We start from the raw sequence: 24,126 nt of genomic DNA, 5'->3' as shown, positions 1-24,126 counted from the left end.
AAAATATCAATAGTTTTGCTAACCTGTTTAACAGTGATGATAAATTTACCTTAATTGGCTTGGCGAAATTTTGTAAGATTGTAATGTCTTTATTTCACTCTTGAAATTCCTTCCAATACCTCTAAATTAATATTGTATATATGTTAATTCTTTGTTCATTTGTTACCTTTTCATTGTTGATTTATTTCTTTTTGTACTTTTATGCCTCATGTGAGGCCATAAAGTGAAATAAAATGTTGCAATGTTTAAAAAAAAAAACTAGTATCGGCTTAGATAAGGAGTGATTAGAGATATATTGCAAATTAATTCAATGCTAGAAAACAATATACAATACATTTTTTCCAATGCAAACCAAGCCCAAAGGAGGCAAAATAAGTGGGGGGGGGGCACTCCCTCCCACCACCATGTCCACAGGTTCCCACAGCCATGCAAACCAATTCATAAATATCAATCACAAATGTATTAAATGATACACGTAACTCAGAGTATCTACTTCCTTTAACGTCTACGGATGTCAGATTTATGAGAATGTAACAGTTTTATTCAGAAAACTAGCTGATACTGATTCACCTTTGTGTGATATTTTCCTTAAAGCTATATATGGCGTATCTGAGCTAAAAAATAAAAATACGAGATTGAGTGTAGATAAACATGATAAATGTTATTTATATTCAAATTAAAATTGTCACCGATTTTGAATTTGAATAACTTCATGTTTTCATAGTTAAATTGACTTTAAAATGTGTCTGTTATTTAAATGCGGAGTCGGTAAATAAATCGGTTATTGTTTTAAATTTCTAATATCTTTGAAACGTTATTGATTCAAATTGTGTAATTTACAGGAAAGTCCTATCTTTATATGGAGTAATAAAACAAATAGAAAGATATTTTTTATTTTAGTTAGTCTGAACTTATAAAAAATACGCCATACTCAGTATATGACTTTAAGTTAAAGAAAAATCAATTAGACCAAAATAAAAAATACCTTTGTTTCCCCTAACGCGACCGACCCACTTAAATCGTGAAGATTAAAAGTTTTTTTTTTTTAAGGCTAGATTCACTTTTTGCATAAAATAGCCCTGTAGATATACCAATTTATTGACTAACACCCTATGTCCAATTTTAAGTATCAATATAAAGTAGAGACTTAGTGCTTTCAGTTTGTATAGCAAAGTTTCCTTTTAAGAGTACAGGTATTGGAAAACAATTTTTTTGAAGTTGCAATGATCTTGACTTTTGCAGAAAACATCTGTATTTTAGAACATTCAGCAAAGAATTAATAGCGATTCTCTGTAACCACTTAAACTTCTTTGCCACGCATGGTCACCGATTTTGATGAAACTTTGCCCATTATTACAACTTGACACCAGAAACATATATCAAATAAAATTTCGTTGCTATGTGTCTTGGTTGCCATGGTAACAGCCAGAAAAGTTGGAAAAATTGAGATTTTCAGCTACTTTGAATATTTATTAAGCCTTAATAAAGAATAAGAATAACAAACAAACCATTCTCCCCAAAACCTGACACCTTGTTGCCACTTATGCTATAAAGAAACTATTTAGAATTTATCTCTAAGTAAGTGGTAACCATGGGTACATTTGGAATACATTCTAGATGCTGAAAAATGCAGAAAAACGCTCAATATTCACTAATGATAGGTGTTAAATGATCAAACTCAATCAACAACCTAATGAAAAACAATAAAAATATTTGACCTTAAGTAATTAGGTATTGGCAATATTATTCTAAAAATAACTTTTATGGTTGCCATGGTAACACAGTGTTACCATCCAAAATGTGTTGCTAAGATTGGGTTAATGCTACTATCTTCAGGAAAAATCATAAATTTCATGACTGGCACATATACATCCTTAGGACCTTGCAACACCGACAACATAAGAAAAATTGGGATTAATTGTTACTTTGCAGTGTAACCATGGAAACAATGTACCAGTAGTTTAAAACGATATTTTTTTTGCTGCCTTAGGAATTTACTTACCTTTTATTCAAGAAACATATTATTTGACTCACCTTGAATAGTACTTATCTGGTAAAACTAAAGTTGAATATCATATATTGATAACGTTTGTTGAAAAATACAACACTGTTGCTATGGTAACCAAGAAGGGAAAATGTCCGATTTTGTTAATTTTATATCAATATTAAACCGTATGTGCCAGCTTTTTGCATCCAGTTAGAGATTGGGTGGCAGTCAAAATTTAAAGTCAGGTTAGTTGTTCATATTTACCAATCATAAAAGTTTTGGGAATCTACATACAAGGGTACGTATCCAAGGAAACAGAATATTTTTCAGATTTTTATGCATATTTTTTCGGCTTATTTCCATAGCAACACTCTATTTAAAGAATTGAATTTGAATTTTTTGAAATGTGAGAATTAGGGTCACATGAACATCTTTAAAAATTGATCATTTGTTATATAGAAATATGCTTTTTAAAAAGATAGGATTAAATTTAATCACTAAGAGAGTAAATTTAAAATCCTTTCTTGGTATTAAAACCATGGCAACCATTGCCAACCTATAAGAAATATCATATTTCTTCCTTGGTATATGTTACAAGGATCTTTTGTCTATTATTTGCTTGCATTTCAACCTATATTTATTTTTATTCTTAAGTGTTTGACTGTGTAAAATTAAATGAGCAAAATTATTACTTTTGAATACTTTGTTTCCATAGTAACGTATGTAGTAGTTGATTTACCAAACATGTTTATCATGCATTTAAGACATCAGGCCTTCAACTTTCAGAAACAATCACTGCCACTTGTTTGCTTTGCTGCAAACGTTAACTGTGGGACTCTGAACATGTTGAAAAATGCCATTTTTCAAACTTTAGGACATGTTGCCATGGTAACCATGACACGTAGCAACCAATTTCTGCCTGATTTGAGTTTACGGTATCAAAGACTTTTATCATAGAGCGTTTGGAGAAATTCTGAGACTATGCGTGCCACAGCTCCTATATAAAAGTTCAAGTCGTTACAGAGAATGGCTCTTAAAACATGAGCACACCCCTCGATCCAAAAATTAAAATATGTTTTATAATCTTCATAAGCAATTCTTTCATTATATATTTGCACTTTTTGGATCAGAGGTTGTGCTGTACACGAAACATTGAAAAATAACAGAATTTTTTGGTCTTTTTTTAAGAAATATTCAGGATTTGTGAATAATGACGCAATTCATGACGTCATAATGCATTCACCAGCAAGAAAGTTACCTCATTTTCAGAAGATATTCAGTCACCAAGGGTTTAAGGGGATGAAGGACACATGGTCACATGACTCTGTTTAACTACGTCATAGTCTCCGTTTATATAAGCGCAAAACGTGTAAAGCATCAGTTCTTGTATAATTTTTTGACAATTTTTTTAACTTTAATTACCATCTTATATAAAAAAAAAATAAAAAAGTTTAAACATTCTTGTAAACATTAACAAATTATGAAATTATGAAAAAGATTGATCCACTCCTCTGTTTCCCTAAACTGCGCGTCCAACAAGTCGGTGACGTCATCCATGATTTGTTAGTACAGCAAGATCATACTCGGTGAACAGAGGGGCGGTATTATTATGTAAAAAACAGGTCATAATCAGATATATTGAGAAACGGGGGACACAAAAATTATTTTTGCATGGCTGATGACGGAAATCTTATGTAGGTATATCTTATTTCGCTTATTTAGCTTACGTGTGACGTCATAGTTGGTTTTTCCCGTACTCGAGAAATGTAACATGACACGTTTTTTGTCATGCTTATGTCCTCTTCAACGATGTCCTGTGAAATAATGAGGTCAGCTTCATCATTCGAAACTTTTACAGTTAATCAATAATTTGAAGGATTTGCATTTCAACGTAAATTAAAAAATATTGAATGATAGAATTTTTTGTAAATTACGTTTTTTATTGTTTAAGTTGTCTTAAAAAGTGCGTTATTTTCCCTATCCAGATGCAGTGTGATAGACAAAACTTGCTTTTTCGAATTTTAAATCCTAGTTATACTCTGAAATATTTTAAAAGATACATGTCCACTTTGATATTTTTTATGTATGCTTAAAAAATCCCATTATGGACAGAGTAATGCGCCCGGAAACATGGAGAATTAAAACTCCACTTAGATACTGTAGGGCATAGTATTTGTCAATCAATATCTCCAAAATAAGGTAAGAAACCTAATGATTAAACTGCTTTAAGATATGTGGGACATACTTAATTAGAAATATACAAAATATGAAAAAAATTGAATGACAAGTATTTTTTCAGCTCAAGGTCCTTCTCCTCCTTAAGCGATATTTATCAATTGCCTTTTCGACTTTAAAAAATCAAAACTGCATACTTTTTATGCAGTTTTGATTTTTCAGAAATTCACAGGGCCAAAAATGGCCCTAAGTGGCCCTTGCTCTTTCACTGCATTTCATTCCTTTCGATAAATAAACAGTTCCTGTATGATCCAATTTTTACTATATAGGACCATAGGATTTGTAAATTATCTTTGTATAATTATTTCATCTTGATAAATATAACTCAGATGTCGTTTCTTCATTCCTTTTATTTATGGGGTAAACTTCGTGACTAATTACATTAAATGATACTTAAATCATTTTAGATACGGTTTGGTTGAAATAAATATTCTTCACAAATGTACATGTACACTCTTTCCAAATAGTGTTGAAATCTTTAAAATTGGCTTATGGAATGGCTTCTTGAGACGTCCAGTGTACTTTTCTTTAGTTAGGTCCTTGAAAATAGGTTGTTTCTTTGCTTTAAAATACCTTTAGAAATAGTTGGGCCAACAACATTTGAACACCTGCCTGGTTAAGGGCTCCTAATTTAGACTTTTACTCGGCACTTATGGCCATTGATCATTAAGAATCAGTAAAGGATCTTTTTCGTTCAACATCTACATGTATACTGCGACACTGGGCCTGCGTTTTTTACGGTTTCATTCAACTGACCAGTCTCTACGTCACTCTCGACCATCGGCTCAAACATTGAGAGACTCAGAGGAACGAACGACGACTCTGCATAGGAGATTGTCTCCACGTCCCACGTCGGGATCTGTGACTCAGAATAAGCTCCTGAATTACATCGTGACTCCAAAACGAAACACTATAGAATCACTGCGCCGCGCAAGTACTCGAAAATGATAGTAGGTTTGAAAAATATACTCGGATGTCCGATGGTTGAGTATTTGTGAATCTTGTCCCTTTTTTTTCTTCTTTGAAATATTTGATTTCAATAAATTTACGCTGGCCTGAGATATTACACAAGTTCAAATGAATAATATTTGTAAATTAATTTACCACACATGTTGCTTCATTTGTATGATATTCGGTTTAAAATCTATTTCTTTTGTTCTTTCTTATTTCTAAAGATATTACTCAATTTTCCAGAATGTATTTTCAAAACTGCTGTCAGAAAAAAAAAATAATTTACCTACCTACCAATCCAACTTGAAATTTTAGGGTCGGGTTAGGGGAAACAAAGATATTTTTAATGAAGGCCTTAGTGTTTAGAGCTTCCTTTATATCAGTCAGTATATATATTGATTGATCATGATTTAATTAAACAATATTTTTATATTGTTCAGGGAATAAATAGTTTTTCGATTTGGATGAAGAAAATTCATCCTGCTCAGATTAACTTAAAAAAAAAACTTCAATCATTTTACTGAGGAGTCATTACTATATATTATACAGATCAGGCACGTACTGTAGCGTCGGGGGGAGGGTCGGGGACTTTTATTAAAAACCAAATTTTTACTGTTAATATATGAAAGTGTTTATTGAAAGTGTAATTTCCCCTCCCCTCAAAACGATGCTACGTGCCTGCAGAGAATAAATAAAAGCTATACAAAAGAGCATGTAAATGGTGAGAGCAGCCCGCAAAGAAAATTATTCGACACTTCATTTGAACATAAATTTTGATTATAAAGCAAAAACAATTTATCAAGAGATACAATGTATTGAATTAAAAAAAATATTGAGGAGTTAGAATTTACCTAAATATTCAGTGCTTTATACATTTTATGCACAGGCCTTTGGATCGCTTAAATCCGACTTTAAAAAATTGGGGTGTATAAAAAAGATATTTTTTAAACACCTTAATCTTTAAAAAACGATATATAAGGACCTGTGCTTTTATATAAAAACAATTATAGAAATTTTGAATTAATTCTACAGAAACAATGGCCTATAGCAAATGGTTTTAAACTCAACAATAAGCTGAGAATTTGCCAACAATGACTATATTTCAACATCTTCGTTTGATTAATTTATTTAACATGATTACCACTTAAATAACCTGAAATAATGACAGTAATATACTTGTTTACTAAAAATAATAACCATGATTAGAATGTTATAATTAAGAATTCTGACAAGTTTCCATGTAATATGTTAATCAAAAAAATAATTTTGAACTTTAGTTTTTTTTCTTTCTTTTCCCCTTGTTTTATGTCTTTTTTTTTCATTATTTGGAATACACGTAGGTTGTGCTGAGTTCTCAACCATGTTGCTGTATGCACAAAAATGAGGAAGAAAAATCAATGACCCCAGTAGGACTGATAAGATATCGTAATAACGTAGTTTCGGTTTGAATAGATTGTTCAAATGCAAAGCAAAATGGACACCACATTATTGTTACTTTTTCCTGTGAGTGTACTATCGAGTCTATTTTATTCCCGAGATGAGTGCTCAGGCGATTTTGCAGAATGGAATAAAGACAAACTGCGTCTAAACTGTTCTGGTCCAGACTATATTTACCACTGTCTTCTGGATGACAATGGAAAGTTAGGAGAAACATGTATCAAAGGGCCTGCTATTTGGGTCCAAAAAGGTAAGAATGAATAATGTAATTATAATAAAAATCGCTGATCGCTAGAGTGTATATGTTTTATAGTAATAATAAAGTATAAAATTGTTACATTTGAAGTGTTTCCATGGTATAAAAGCCCGAAGGGCTCATTAGTACGAAAGTACAGAAGTAGTTATAATTCGACATTCCAGCTTAGCTAGCAAGGAAAGAAGCAGTGCGGAGTTGAAGAAGCAATATGTTGGAATTTCTCCGTGTTTTAATTGTCCCCCATCATTATCAATAGACCTATTTTTGGATTCTCACTATATAGGTAGACTTTATCCAAAACCATTTAAAAAAATTATATGAAAAATTCTATATGAAATGTGAAAATAAGAAACAATAACTGTTATCGTGCTCTAGGTCCAAATAACTTATGAGCAAAATAAACATAGACCTCTGAAAATAGAGGAGGGATCAGGTGCCGTGAAGGAGTGAGCATCCCTTTTCGACCGGTCACATCTGCCATGCGGCCTTTGTCATGATCGGAGAAATGGGGGGAAAATCCGTTGACAAAATTATTTAGTGTGAAAATAATGGTCTAATATTTTTTTTATGAGAGACGTTAGTCAACATTCGACTTAACGAAAGATCAAAGTTGCAAACAAGGTCATTGTATCAACCATAGAATTTGCAAAATGTTGGCTTTAAAGGAGATTCGTGATATCTTTGTATCATCAACTCATTTGTCAATAGCATTTCTCTTTTTGAAAATTGGTTAAATTGTACGTAGAACATTCTCTTGCATATCGAATCAACTGGGAGACATGAACACCACATGCAGATGATAATGGTTCTCGTATATTGCTACAAAAATAAGGTAAGTCAATAGAAAAGTTTAAATCGTCACGTATATCATAAAATTTAGATGTTAGTTTGCTATCAACGTTTTTTTCTAGTAAAACATCCAAATATGAAAAAGATGTGTCAGAATATGTGGTGTCTTTTTCTTTCGAGTTCTAAGGTACATTTGGAATCAACCTAGGAATAAAAATGAATATTGTTAATTGATCGTCGATATATCTAAATGTCGAATTGAAGGCCACAGCAAGAGACTTTTTCTGTTCATGTTGTCTTCAGTTAGACATTTAGATATACACGACATTTTATCAGTAATGTTTGTTAATATTCGTTTTAGTTATGCATTGATTTTTTGAATATAGATATAAAAGATACCACAGACCTGGCACAACTGTTTGATATTTTGACCTTTTTTTTTTTTTACCAGAGAAGGACCTTGATGACAAAATAAAAACCCAACCTTATAATAAACGTGATGAACACAACATTTCTATCCTAAACTTTCCTTATTTATAAAGCAATATATCATTATTACCTGCATATAGTGTTTATTTTGATGTTTCCCAATTCATCATTCGATACAAAAGAACATGTTCTGCATTCGGAGCAATTTCTAATCTGAGTCAGACATAAACTTGAAACATTACCGACACCTGCTCATTTTTTCTAGTATAAAATGAAATGTAAAGATAACAAACAATAATCATGCTCATTATTCAATCAAACAATACAAATTACGAGCAGAGCAAACACGGACCTCTGAAAACAGAGATGGGATCAGGTTCCATGTAGGAGTAGACCGGGCGCACCTGCCGTTTGCTCTTTGTCATCGGGTAAATGGAAAAATCTATGGACAATTCATCGTGAAATCAATGACTTACCAATTCGTATATTCAATAATTGATCATGCAGTTTTGTGTTGATGCTCGAATATTGCAGCTATTTTGCGAGTACTTACAGTATTATACAATTGTATATCCTGATGCAGTTTGAAATTTCATCGAACAAAATTGTATGTTATTAAGTACACCCTTTAACTTTAATGTTTATTACTATAGCTACTATTTCGGAAGCTTTGTGTTGCAACATTTCCTGAGAGAATAAATTAGATGCAGATTAATTCCAAGTGACTTTATACCCTATATTGCGGGATAGCGCAGTGATGTTTCATCAAAGAATATGTTTTTAGCAGATGAATAACCAGATCAAGACTGTCTTAAAAAGTCTTGTTATATGTAATAGTTAGTCAAGTCCTACATTTTTCAAAATTGAACTGTATTCGGGTTATACATGCATATACCACTGAACTGATCACTAGTCAAACTATTAAAAATAAATTTTCAAAATGATACCACTTTAAAGAACAGTTCGACCATTCCTTACTTTTCTAATAAGTTATTTAATCATATATTTAAAAATTGAAAAAATGCCCTTTGGCAGAACAAGATTATAGCCCACGTTCTTTAGGTTAAAATAATATCAAAGACTGTATTTTCATCAATGTTTTTAAAAATCGTTGAAGGTTGATTGATTGTATGTTGTTTTACGTTCTATTCGAGAATTTTTCACTCATATAGAGTCGTCAGTATATACCGATAAAGAGTTTCAAATTTAGACCTTTACTCGGCACTCAGAGCCATTGTACAGTTAGGGTTCTATATCATGCCATCGCCTTCAGTGACACGGGACCTTTTTTTTTTTTTTTTTTTTTTAAGGTTTTATCCGACTTTCACTACCTATGTTTACGTCTTAGGTTTGACGCAGCGCGGTGAATGATATTAGAACCCCGGCCTCCCGATCGCGAAGCGAACGCCCTGCCATTGGGCTATCTTTCAAAAAAAAATTAAACTAAAACAAGGATTTTTTTGTATTATTAGTTTATTTAAGAAAAGAAAAATGTCTCAGTTCTCAGTTACAAGCTTTTGGGTTTTTATGAGTTATCCTGGTATAAAAATATTTTAAAACTTTAATTTTAATTAATTTTTTTTTTTATATTTAAAAGTAATCATATGTTGTCCAATCCTACAATATTCCATTCTACTGAATTCCATCATATTTGTTGCTATTGTTGTGTGAAAGTCTTTTGTTTTATGCTATAATTTTCTTGTAAAAATGTTGAAGTGTATACGTACCGGTATTGTAAACGAGATAATTCTATTTATTACATACTTAGTTCATACTTACTAGTAGTTAGTAATAAATACAGACTATTTGCATTTGCCTGATGTCTCATTAGCTGTATCAGCTTCCAGGGCTGATACAGATCCTGTATGGCAGATATGGATCTGCAGGGCTGATACAGATCCTGTATGGCTGATACGGATCTGCAGGGCTGATACAGATCCTGTATGGTTGATATGGATCTGCAGGGCTGATACAGATCCTGTATGGCTGATATGGATCTGCAGGGCTGATACAGATCCTGTATGGCTGATAGAATCTGCAGGGCTGATACAGATCCCGTATGGCTGATAGGATCTGCAGGGCTGATACAGATCCCGTATGGCTGATATAGATCTGCAGGGCTGATACGGATTTGTACCCTTTAATTGTATAGATTTAACCTTTAATTAACTGTATTTGTTTACATTCTTTGTAAAAAAAATATTTAATTTTATAGGAATTTTATTACAATAAGCTGGCTCACGTTTTTTCATACAAATCATTTGACCATTATTTAAACACTGAATTATCTACAGATTTTTTTGTTTGTCCGATCATGACAATGAGCACACGGGGTGTGTGACCTGTCTGCAGGGTATACTTACTCCTCCATGGCTTCCTGATCCAACCTCTTATGTTTTTAGAGGTCCATGTTTGCTCTGCTCCAAATTTGTATTGTTTCAGTGGAGATTTATTTCTGTTTGTTATCTTGTTATCTTCTTATTTCATTTGTGCTTTTGTTTTGTATTTGCTCAAGTAGATGTGTATGGTATGTTATTACCAAGTATATAATAAACATAATAAAACACACCTTATTCCATAACACACCCTGTATCAGACCTAGTTAGGGTTCTATATCATGCCATCGCCTTCAGTGACACGGGAACTTGTTTTTTTTTTTTTGTTTTTTTTAAGGTTTTATCCGACTTTCACTACCTATGTTTACGTCTTAGGTTTGACGCAGCGCGGTGAATGATATTAGAACCCCGGCCTCCCGATCGCGAAGCGAACGCCCTGCCATTGGGCTATCTTTCAAAAAAAAAAAATTAAACTAAAACAAGGATTTTTTTGTATTGTTAGTTTATTTAAGAAAAGAAAAATGTCTCAGTTCTCAGTTACAAGCCTTTGGGTTTTTATGAGTTATCCTGGTATAAAAATATTTTAAAACTTTAATTTTAATTAATTTTTTTTTATATTTAAAAGTAATCATATGTTGTCCAATCCTACAATATTCCATTCTACTGAATTCCATCATATTTGTTGCTATTGTTGTGTGAAAGTCTTTTGTTTTATGCTATAATTTTCTTGTAAAAATGTTGAAGTGTATACGTACCGGTATTGTAAGCGAGATAATTCTATTTATTACATACTTAGTTCATACTTACTAGTAGTTAGTAATAAATACAGACTGTTTGCATTTGCCTGATGTCTCATTAGCTGTATCAGCTTCCAGGGCTGATACAGATCCTGTATGGCTGATATGGATCTGCAGGGCTGATACAGATCCTGTATGGTTGATATGGATCTGCAGGGCTGATACAGATCCTGTATGGCTGATATGGATCTGCAGGGCTGATACAGATCCTGTATGGTTGATAGAATCTGCAGGGCTGATACAGATCCCGTATGGCTGATAGGATCTGCAGGGCTGATACAGATCCCGTATGGCTGATATAGATCTGCAGGGCTGATACGGATTTGTACCCTTTAATTGTATAGATTTAACCTTTAATTAACTGTATTTGTTTACATTCTTTGTAAAAAAAAAAATATTTAATTTTATAGGAATTTTATTACAATAAGCTGGCTCACGTTTTTTCATACAAATCATTTGACCATTATTTAAACACTGAATTATCTACAGATTTTTTTTGTTTGTCCGATCATGACAATGAGCACACGGGGTGTGTGACCTGTCTGCAGGGTATACTTACTCCTCCATGGCTTCCTGATCCAACCTCTTATGTTTTTAGAGGTCCATGTTTGCTCTGCTCCAAATTTGTATTGTTTCAGTGGAGATTTATTTCTGTTTGTTATCTTGTTATCTTCTTATTTCATTTGTGCTTTTGTTTTGTATTTGCTCAAGTAGATGTGTATGGTATGTTATTACCAAGTATATAATAAACATAATAAAACACACCTTATTCCATAACACACCCTGTATCAGACCTAGTTAGGGTTCTATATCATGCCATCGCCTTCAGTGACACGGGAACTTGTTTTTTTTTTTTGTTTTTTTTAAGGTTTTATCCGACTTTCACTACCTATGTTTACGTCTTAGGTTTGACGCAGCGCGGTGAATGATATTAGAACCCCGGCCTCCCGATCGCGAAGCGAACGCCCTGCCATTGGGCTATCTTTCAAAAAAAAAATTAAACTAAAACAAGGATTTTTTTGTATTATTAGTTTATTTAAGAAAAGAAAAATGTCTCAGTTCTCAGTTACAAGCCTTTGGGTTTTTATGAGTTATCCTGGTATAAAAATATTTTAAAACTTTAATTTTAATTAATTTTTTTTTTATATTTAAAAGTAATCATATGTTGTCCAATCCTACAATATTCCATTCTACTGAATTCCATCATATTTGTTGCTATTGTTGTGTGAAAGTCTTTTGTTTTATGCTATAATTTTCTTGTAAAAATGTTGAAGTGTATACGTACCGGTATTGTAAGCGAGATAATTCTATTTATTACATACTTAGTTCATACTTACTAGTAGTTAGTAATAAATACAGACTATTTGCATTTGCCTGATGTCTCATTAGCTGTATCAGCTTCCAGGGCTGATACAGATCCTGTATGGCAGATATGGATCTGCAGGGCTGATACAGATCCTGTATGGTTGATATGGATCTGCAGGGCTGATACAGATCCTGTATGGCTGATATGGATCTGCAGGGCTGATACAGATCCTGTATGGCTGATAGAATCTGCAGGGCTGATACAGATCCCGTATGGCTGATAGGATCTGTATGGCTGATAGGATCTGCAGGGCTGATACAGATCCCGTATGGCTGATATAGATCTGCAGGGCTGATACGGATTTGTACCCTTTAATTGTATAGATTTAACCTTTAATTAACTGTATTTGTTTACATTCTTTGTAAAAAAAAAAATATTTAATTTTATAGGAATTTTATTACAATAAGCTGGCTCACGTTTTTTCATACAAATCATTTGACCATTATTTAAACACTGAATTATCTACAGATTTTTTTGTTTGTCCGATCATGACAATGAGCACACGGGGTGTGTGACCGGTCTGCAGGGTATACTTACTCCTCCATGGCTTCCTGATCCAACCTCTTATGTTTTTAGAGGTCCATGTTTGCTCTGCTCCAAATTTGTATTGTTTCAGTGGAGATTTATTTCTGTTTGTTATCTTGTTATCTTCTTATTTCATTTGTGCTTTTGTTTTGTATTTGCTCAAGTAGATGTGTATGGTATGTTATTACCAAGTATATAATAAACATAATAAAACACACCTTATTCCATAACACACCCTGTATCAGACCTACAGGCACCAATATCAGCTAGACGACCAAAGGCCCTCAGGCTGATATTTGTGTCTCGGGCTGACACAGGGTATGTTATGGAAAAGGGTGTGTATTATTCTCTCTCCATCCAGAAACAATTCAACACTGCTTCTGGTGCATTCGATAAGTGAAGCATCGACATTTTTGCACAAATATTATATAAATATTACATGTAATTGAGTGTAAGATTGAAAATTTTAGGGTTCTATATCGTGCCATTGCCTTCAGTTACACGAGAACTTGTTTTTTAAGGTCTTATCCGACTTTCACTAACTATGTTTACGTCTTAGGTTTGACGCAGCGCAGCGAATGATAATCGAACCCCTGACTCCCGATCACGAAGCGAACTCCATGCCATTAGGTTATGGTTTTCGAGGGGTGTAAATTTTCAATGTTACACTCAACTACATACAATATTTACTATATTATATTGAATGTTTTATACAAATACATATAACATTAAAGCTTGCGCGCAGAAATTCTGCACAATCTCAATTTTTTTTTAATATCACCCGTTGTCAAGCAATGTTATTTGTTGCTACGCTGGAGGGCGTGGCTTCATTATTCAGCGGGTAATAGTGTTTTTTAACAAATATTTTTCGACGAATCAGACTCAAGTAATTTACAAGAAAGTAACTATAATATGTAATAATATTATACTTTCATGTAAATTGGATAAATCTGATTTGTCGAGAAGCATTTGCTAAAAAACACTATTACCCGCTGAATAATGAAGCCACGCCCTCCAGCATAGCAACAGTCGACATTGCTTGACGACGGGTACTATTCCAAAAAAATATTGACTGCGCAGAGTTTATGTGCGAAGGTTCACTGTAATATGAAATTGTAAAAAACATTCAGTATAATATAATAAATACTGCACGTAGTTGAGTGTAACATTGAAAATTTTCACCCCTCGAAAACCATTGTCAACCTCGGCTGCGCCTCGGTTGACAATGGTTTTCTTGGGGTGAAAATTTTCAATGTTACTCTCAACTACGTGCAGTATTTATATAATATTATTTCACAATGATCATTCATTTTCTTTGAAAGGCTATTGTCCACAATACAACAGCTTTGCACGTACCATCAATACAATTCCTTGTCGTACTCCGAAGGGATGCCCTCCAAAATCGTTTGCTTCTAACGAAGTGTATATATGTAAGTATAGAAAAACTGTTTAAAGTACTCATTGTAAAAAGATAATTCATTCAGATATTGAGGTTTTATCGAATAATTACTACCGATCGAATTATCGAAAAAATATTCTTTAATATGAATTTTTGTGAAAATTTAAAAATCATGCTCTTTGAATTGTTCAAAGTCAATGTTATCGCTTTTCTTATATGACCTCCCAAATGCAAATTGTGACGTCAAGAATCTGGCCCAAGGATCATGAAACAGACCTAGACTTGAGTCAAAATTCTAATCATCTATAAAATGTTAAATACTTGTTAAATGAAACTCTTTATTTGCATAGAACAGCAGTTTGATGATGCAAAATTGTAAAGCATTTTCATTTTGGACCGCTTAACTTCTAAATAATTTCAGCGCCATATACATTTTTTGACTTAAGTTTAAGATGCTTCATGATCCCGGGCCCAGCGCATTTTATCGTATTTTCTGAAAATGTTCCTCAGACATCAATTTTCATTGGAATTTTCTTTTAGACATTAAAGACCACATACTAGTACGTCACCATCAAAGATTTTGATAATGTTCTATTCCTGTAGAACGGTCCTCCTTTACACTGTATTCTTTCCTGATTTATCACAATCATATATTCAACTCACATTTTTAAGGAGATTTCAAAATGTTTTGAAATCATCAAATTTTTAGGGCATAATGAAGCCAAGACCGTACATAAATATGGCTCTAGTCTCATGGAATCGAGACGATATTGATTTTATTGAACATTTGTTTAGCTCACCTGAATCCAAAGATTTTTTTAATTATTGTGGTCTGGCAGCCTCTCTGTATATTCTTTTTTATGTCTATATATGTTAGCTTCTCGAATGTTCGACATTATTTTCACAACAGTCTACATGTAGCAGTAGCTTTTCACAATTCTACATCTGATTAACAAATGTTGAATTTCACGCGCATAAAGGTGTCTTTTATCAAAATGAATCTCTTTTCTTTAAATGCAGGGTAAAATAACATGTATGTTTGTGTGAACAGTTATACACTGCGTCAGAGAGAGAGAGAGAGAGAGAGAGTACTTTAGTAAAATATACATCGATGATGACATATTTATACATATTCTTTAAACAAAATAATGTAAATAAAATACATGTAATTATAATTAAATGATATCCAAAGATAGGATACAAAAATATCTAGTTCTTCAATCGTTATAATGTTTCCTAAAGCAGCGTACTCATCTCTATTGCTAGAGGAAACGTAAGGTTTTTCTTTTTTATTTTCAGGAGGAACTCAGCGATAAAAAATAATATGTCAATTGTAATCAGCAAATTATTGACAAACTCTTGAATAACTATTGAAAGTATGATAGATAATTTGTTCGATCATTTCATTTCAGATCCAGCTTGTTTACAGAAGGAAGATAAAAAGACGAATCTGTAAGTACTGCAGCTCACCATATTTTCGCGACACCTTATCTTCGCGAGTAAGCTATTTGGTATGCATTAGTGGGACATTTTTGCGAGCAGTGGTTTCCGTTGTATATAATCCTTAAAAATACAAATTAACGCGAGAGTATATAAAATTTTTCGCGAGAAGACGGGCTCCCGTAATTACGCGAAAACAAAGTTCCCGCGATTAAAAAGTGATTTATAGTATCAAAAAGCAAAAAGCTGTGACGGTACGTATTGTCCTTCTGCACATATTGTCACCAGCAACAGTGTGTACCTACCCTCACTGCACTTTTTTTCCTTTTTTTAACAGTTACTGCACTACCCTCACTGCACCTATTGTCGTCCATCGGTACATATTGCCAACGGCGACAATATGTGCCGAGACGAGACTTTTTTCCCTTCTGGACGACAAATATACAGTTACACTTCGGTACATATTGTCTTCGGCGACAAGATGACAATATGTACTGTGAACATTTGCACATTTTGTCCCCAATATAATGTTTCGAGAATATTTTCTGGGGTCTGGAAGAGAGAGAGAGAGCAGACAGACATACAAACAGAGTTTATGACATGTAAATCAGTGACAAGCAATAATGTAGAGAGAACGATTTTTGGTCGTAAAATGGTGTTAATGATAGATATTCACCTGTATTATATACAAAGATACCGGTATGCTGGATTAATCTGATAAATCAGACTAGTATCATATATATATATATAATGAGATTGAAAGATAATTCTTGGTTCAGAAGTAATAAAAATCTGGGTTACATTTTCATGGTATTCTTATACATGTACCGATATTATTGTTGTTAGGGGTCAACATTTTTCAAAAGTCGTTCATTAAAAGTTATATATATATCTGAGTGCTTCTTCAGTCATTTTGTGAAATTGGTCAAAACGTTTAGTGTACTGGATATCAGTTATCCGAAAGTGATGATAGTTCTATCCTTACAGAATTTTGAATTGATTGAAGTTTGAGAGAGAGAGAGAGAGAGAGAGAGAGAGAGAGAGAGAGAGAGAGAGAGAGCTTCTCGTTTTTTTTTAATGAATTTACATTAATTAATATGTTCTTTTCATCATTGTACTCTTCATAGTATATTTTCTTTTTTTTTCTTCACACATCTTTTTACAGTATATTATACATTGAATTTAATAGAATATGTTGTGGTTTTATTAAAACGAGAGAGAGAGAGAGAGAGTTTAATAGAATATGATGTGGTTTTATTAAAACGAGAGAGAGAGAGAGAGAGAGAGAGAGAGAGAGAGAGAGAGAGAGAGAGAATTAAGAAAACAACTGATTCCATCTGTTCCACTGGGCATCAAACTTACCTTTCCTTTCCAATAATTTTATTTTAAAAATTCCTTTTGTGATATTGAAGCTCATACATTCAGGGTTTCTCAGTACATCCCGCTGTAAAAATATGATGTTTAAGTCAAAGGATGATTATATTTTGAATATCAGTATTATATTCAATATAGCCTAAAATAAAAGATTTTTTTTATAATTATCACTAGACCAGTCTCGTCCTCATGAAAAAAATACAAATTCTTCTAGAAATAATTGTTTATAATAACATTTCCATGAAAGGTTTTTTATTGTTTCTTCTTTGAAGTTACAAAAATTACAGTAATTAGTTGTTTTTTTTAGTTTGAATAAAAATGAATTAGTTGCCAAATTTTGTTTATGATTCTATAGTGAAACCATTGGAGTTTACAGTCTTTTGTCACTTTGAAGGGTATATTTTAATTTTTCCCCACTTTTTTTTAATCAACTGTAAAATTTTATACCACTTTGTTTTACCTGCTGAAACAGATGATTTTTGATAAAGAATTTCATAAAAACATTTTGATTTGTGAAATTTCATCACCTTGTAAATAACTGACATAATCGATGGATTTTTTTTTTTTTTTTAGCTTTTTAATAGGTTTGTCAAGGTCAGAATTTTTTACTCAAGATTTTATAGCATGAGTAATACTATTATATTAAACAATACAAAATAGGAGCAGATCAAACACGGACTTCCAAAATATCAGAGGTGGGATCAAGTGCCATGGTGAAGTGAGCATCCCTGCCAACCGGTCACACCCGCCGTGTGCTCCTTGTCATGATCGGGAAATAACGGGAAAATCCGTCGACCATTCAGTGTGTAAATAATGGCCTAACAATTAGTATGAGAAACGTCAGTCAGCATTTGACTCAATGATAAATTGTATTTGCTGACAAGGTCATTGTATCGACCATAGAACTTACGAAATGATGACTTTAAACGAGACCGCTGATATTCTTCTTTCATCAACTTGTTTGTCAATAATTGACCTCATTTAGAAATTGTACATACGTAGAGTATGCTCTTGCGTATCGAATCAACTGAGAGATATAAACCCCGTATGCAGGTGATGAAGGTATATTGGTACATAAGTAAGGGAAGTTGACGATTGAAAAGTGAAAGTCATCACGTTTATCATAAAGCTTGATTGTTAGATTACCATTAACGTCTTTTTCAAGTAAAATATCCAAATATGAAACAGATTTGTCAGACTCTGTTGTATCTTTTGTGTATAAAGTTGAAAAGTCGTAAGTCTTTAAGCTGTTGATTTTGGTAAATTCTTGTGATTTCAAATTTTCCAAAAGTTCCTTGGAATTTTTAATTATCCACATCTGATTAACACCACTTCTTGAATATATTGTTGCATAGTACTCTTGAAGTTTCTCCTTCACTACTGTTTTTTTTTTTTTTTTTTTTTTAAATAATTTATTGCATTATCAAAGTTTTTTTTTTTTTTTTTTTTTTTTACAAAAAAAACATTGAGAGAGAGAGAGAGAGAGAGAGGAAAGAGAGAGAGAGAGAGAGAGAGAGAGAGAGAGAGAGAGAGGATTATGAAAATAAGTCTTTCAAAGGTCGCCAGCTTTCAACAAAAGATTCTCTTTTATTATTTTTATAAGATATATATTTTTGTAATTCATACATTGTCTTAATAGAAGATATCAACCCACCAAAGGAAATGTTTCTGTTTGCACATTTGTACAGATAAATGTTCCTTCACTACTGTTAATATCTTAGTGAGGAGTAAAGAAAGAGGCTTGGTTGAACATTTACTGGAACCCGCTATGTATCTTTGTAGGGATTTTTATGAAGTTTTGGAATCCAATATTGATATGGTAATTCAAATTCATTTTGAATGTTTGGAATATTAAAAATATTCAAAACTGACATATGATTTTGAAGAATTTCTTCCTTAGAAAGGGAACTATGAGTATAAGTTGGATTACCACTTGTAGAATTAAATCTAAGTTCCTCTACGCAGTACAGTTAAGGTGCCAAATGGAAATATCAGCGTATTTTTTTTAGATAGAAAATACATTCTTTACAAGGATGGGCGTTTCTTTTTAGGACTTTACTATTATCGGACAAATGCAATGGGTTTGAAAGCTACATGTTGAGGACGATTAGATTTCTTATTTAGACATGTCATGTGATGTGGCAGTCACTGAATTTAGCAAATATACCTGAAGTATTGAGGTCATCTATAAATTCTTATATTGCAAGGGCATAACCAAGTTAAAAATCTAAGTTTAACATATAATTATTTTCAACACTCTTTGTAATTTGTGAAAAGTGCTGCAAACCTATATAGATTCTACTAATTGCTAAAATTACATTTGTTAGACCGTATGTTGAATATTTTGCTGGTCAAGTACATTAAATATAGATATAATTAATTCATTTGCAAGATTTCAACAGGTTTGCAGCACTTTTCAAATATCTTCATACTTCTTGAGTTGATGTGTAAAAGCTTGTCATAATTCATTGAGGGTATGCCCTTAAGCTTGCAATATATCGATTTATTACGACCCTTCTATTACCCTTCAATGAATCTTTATAGAAATATACGACAGTATCGCTTGTCTAGGGAATGTACGGGAAGTATATGAATAAAATCATAAAATTATACATCGCATCCAAGTTAATGGCCTCTTATATATCTACAATTAATATTTTATTTAATTACAAAATACATTTTTCATTGTATAAATATAACTTGATCCGCCTCTCACTGCATACAAACTGCATCAAATTTTACGATATGACGTCACATTGACAAGTGCATTGCGATCAGTGAATTGTTTATACATTGCTGTGAGGGATTTAACCAACAACAATAATGCATGCACTAGTTGGTATTGATGTAGTTTAAAGCTATTCAACAGTTTAAAATAGCAAATCATTTCATTTTGTGGTAATTTGAAGAACTTATATTTTTGTGTGATGTCATAGTAAGCATTTCCCGTACAAATTAGGCCCCGCCTCCTTACTGCACCCTTAACTGTGCTGCGCAAAATACATTTAATATAATGAGCCTTGCAAACAAAGACAATGTTGATACCTGCTTTGTCAGCAGGGACCAGTACGTACTGATCATGTAATTTATCTAATTCTTTTTTCACTTCTGGATTATTGAATACTGAAGGATAGATGGTTCTCATATTGCCCCTCAATCTTTTAATGCACGATTTTAACATTCATCTGATACATTTTATCAATTCTGAAAAAGTGCCAAGGTCATCTTTTTCATGTCTGGCCCATCGCTTGGCGTAATCCTCTACAGAATCCATAATATTTATGAAATTCCGACGCCAGTTGAAGGATCAGGGTTCCCTATATTTAGGACCTTTTAAATTAATGATCTAAGGTCCTCATTATAAACTATGTTTACGTCACCAGTAATAACGTTTGCAGCAGGACTATAGTTATAGGGTGAAGAAGAACATGAAGCAATAGTCGATGTACGAGGGGTTATCAAAAAGTTCGTGGACTAGCGTCATAAAATTAAAACCGCTTAAGATACATCAATGAATTTTTAAACATTAAATACGCATCTTCTTTTCTATCTGTAAAATAAACTATAAATCATAAGTTTTATTTTTTAGTGAATAGTAAATGATTTTGTAAGCAATGGTATGTCAAGCCGGCGCAACCTCGAACATGACGTATTTTCTTCCTGAGTGTAACCGAGAAAAACTCTTCTAATATCAGCATTTGTCATCCGAAAATCCCATTAATTCACTCATATGATATGACATAATTTTTCCTTAAAAGTTGCAATTTTTACCTCATTCTGCATATTCTATGAAATTTTATCGTAAATTTTATAGGGAATGTCCAAACAATAAAGGGTTTAAAAAAGACGTCGAAGGGGGGTAGGGTGTCATGTTACAACATTCTATAAAGTTTCAGCCCCTGGAAAACCTGACAGAGACCTACAAAATGTTTAAACAGACTACAGAGAAATAAAATACATCCAGAGTACTTGTTTTTAAATACAAAAACAGATTTAGCAAGAAAAGAGACACACAGTTAATGTCGATTTGTAGTCAGGGTGTCCAAACTCAGACACGTCGAAAAGTGACGTTGATCATTGGTTGACATTGAACTGCGGCAAGAAAATTATGCTGGCAAAATCAAGCGAGGATTTTTTCCTATGTATAGATTTAATATTTACAATATTAATGCATTGAAATAAGGTATTCATGATATTGTAATGTCATATAAATAAAACGGAATTATTTCTTAACTTTACTCTAGAGAATCTCGTCAAGATAAGTATATTGAGGCAGAGGGAGCGGACATTGAGAAACAATAACGTCGTTGGACGTCATGAAACAAAACGGCGACAGCGCCGGTGATCATATAATACCCTTTTTATTCAATTATAATTTGGCAAATTATCACATATCAAGCTGAAATTTTCAACACTTCTTAAACTTTTGTTGTTTTATGTTCCCTACAAATTTTGTAATCAACAACTACATAATATTAATTTTATCGCATCAGTCCACGAACTTTTTGATAACCCCTCGTATATTTGTAGGAAATACAAGGTGTAGTCTTTAACTTGAAATATGGTGGAATACAAGACTGGACCTTTTTGTGATTAAGAATATTACTTATATTAACCGAGTCAATTCCTTTGTTGGAATATTGAAGTTTAAGGAAAAAACGGATTGTTTTAGCTGCATTTTCTTCAGTAAAACGTGGGGGTTTAAAAAGCCTATGATTCGCAATATCCATAATCACAGGTCCGAGCCTATATTCTGGTGTCGAGGAATCAAAAAATGGACTTTCCTTGACCTTTTCAAGAAGACTATTTAAAAGTTTCAAATGGACAGAGTAAAGTTTGGTGCGAATATAATGTAGACCTAACTGTTGATTTACGTAAGGTAGTAATGAATCAATAGAGACATCGTGTATAAAAGGTTTATTGTAAGACCGATGCCCATGACTACGCTTACGTCTCTGTGTATGGTTAAAAAGTCCCATCACATTTACATTGTTACACTGTGGACTGGAAAGATTTCCAACACTATCGACATTGTCATTACATCCATAGGGAAAGGCTGTCCCTAGTTTTCTAATCCAAAATTCTTCTCGTTGTCTACGGAAAGGTGTACTCAGTGATGGACTGTTTGTGTGGTTGTATCTTTTCTAGAATTCTAACTTTCATTGACAAAATAGAATGATCAGGTAAATTAAAATGCTTGTATAAAAGCTGCTTTACTCCATAATTTATATGAAATCTATGACCTGATATTCTTTTATGAAGTGATCCCTTGGTTTCACCAACGTAAACAAGTCCAAAAAGATTACATTCTATTCCGCAGACAACATTAGAGAATTTGCAGTTCAGATTTTTCAAGTTTTGGTATAGAAGTTTTGTCCAGTTAGATTACTGGTGAAAGAAGTGTTAGTTATGAAAATGCCACAGGTTTTACAGTTTTTCGCAGAACATTTTGAAATAGAAGATATGAGATCAGAAAAGGAATCTTATTATGGGAACATATTTCTAATTGAAACTTTACATTCTTTCAATTTTTTGTATGAACTATTGGTTTATAACAAAACTGGGAATATGAAGACTGTACACATGACATATGTTTAATATCCCTGAGGATTATACGAGGGGCATCGAATGAACTTGAGTCTGTGTCCCTAATAGACTCAAACGAGTGACGCCTTTTTATACTGGGCGACACGTCTGCCAGTATCATTTCGTTATTCTGTGTACTCATGCATGAATGGGTACCGAACGACAAGAAAGGTTTTCCCTGATATGAATCATTGGATTATTAAGTAAAAGCAAGTCACCAGCAACCTCAGACTTTTTCTCTTGATTTTTTAATATTAACAATAACTTAAAGAAATCTATCCAAAATTTATTCTTAAAAAACTGACAACTAAGAGGTCTCATAAAATTGAATGCATAATTTTCTATATCATCATCATCATCGTCATCCACATAACTGTTACTCTTACAGCATGTGCAGTGGAACGACATTGCGTGCAGCAAGGGTAGGCACATATTGTCGCAGCGACAATATGTACATGTACAATTTCTCAGCCTGTGACAGTATGGACAGATGGAAGACAACTTTTGCAGTCAGGCTGATACACATTGTCGCAAGTGACAATATGTACAGGACGTCAATTCGTATCATTATACGTAAATATGTACATGTATGATTTTTCAGTCAGCTTTGTGTCTTTGGACACTGGGAGTAATATATGCAAGAAGGACAGATGCATGTTGTCGCCGACGAAAAATACATACGAAACGACAATATGTTCCATCACAGGTTCATTATAAGATTATAGTGACTGTTTCCTTGTATTTTGTAAATTACTAATAACTCTATTTTTCCCCAGTTCATTGAGGATGTCATTATTACCATACCGGTGTGATAAAAATATTCCACAAAATTAAAAAAAAAATATATTTTTTTTTTATTTGAAATACAACTTTCAATAAGTAATATCTTAATCATTTTAAAAGCAAGAATCACATAGGAATTGGATGAAAGCTGTTTCATATCTCATTTGGACACTGATGTCTAGAACTTTCAATTTAGTTTGATAACGAAGCAGAATAGCTCTAAAATCTAAAGATACAGCTTATGGCCCTTGAAAAGTATGTTTATTGAGCCGCGAGAAAACAGAATGATCCTAGATATATAATTTAAGTATTATTTATCAGAATTTGCATGAAAAGAACAAAAAAAAAAAAAAAAACAACGGGGTTTTAGTAATCTCTTTTAAATCTCAAAACCACAGACATGATATAGACTGATTTTAACTTCATATAGATAGAA

This window comes from Saccostrea echinata, unplaced genomic scaffold (genome assembly GCF_033153115.1).
Source record: "Saccostrea echinata isolate AGI-Se365-2 ecotype Australia unplaced genomic scaffold, CSIRO_AGI_Sech_v1 ptg000014l, whole genome shotgun sequence".
Taxonomy (NCBI): Eukaryota; Metazoa; Mollusca; class Bivalvia; order Ostreida; family Ostreidae; genus Saccostrea; species Saccostrea echinata.
This window is presented reverse-complemented; position numbering follows the sequence as displayed.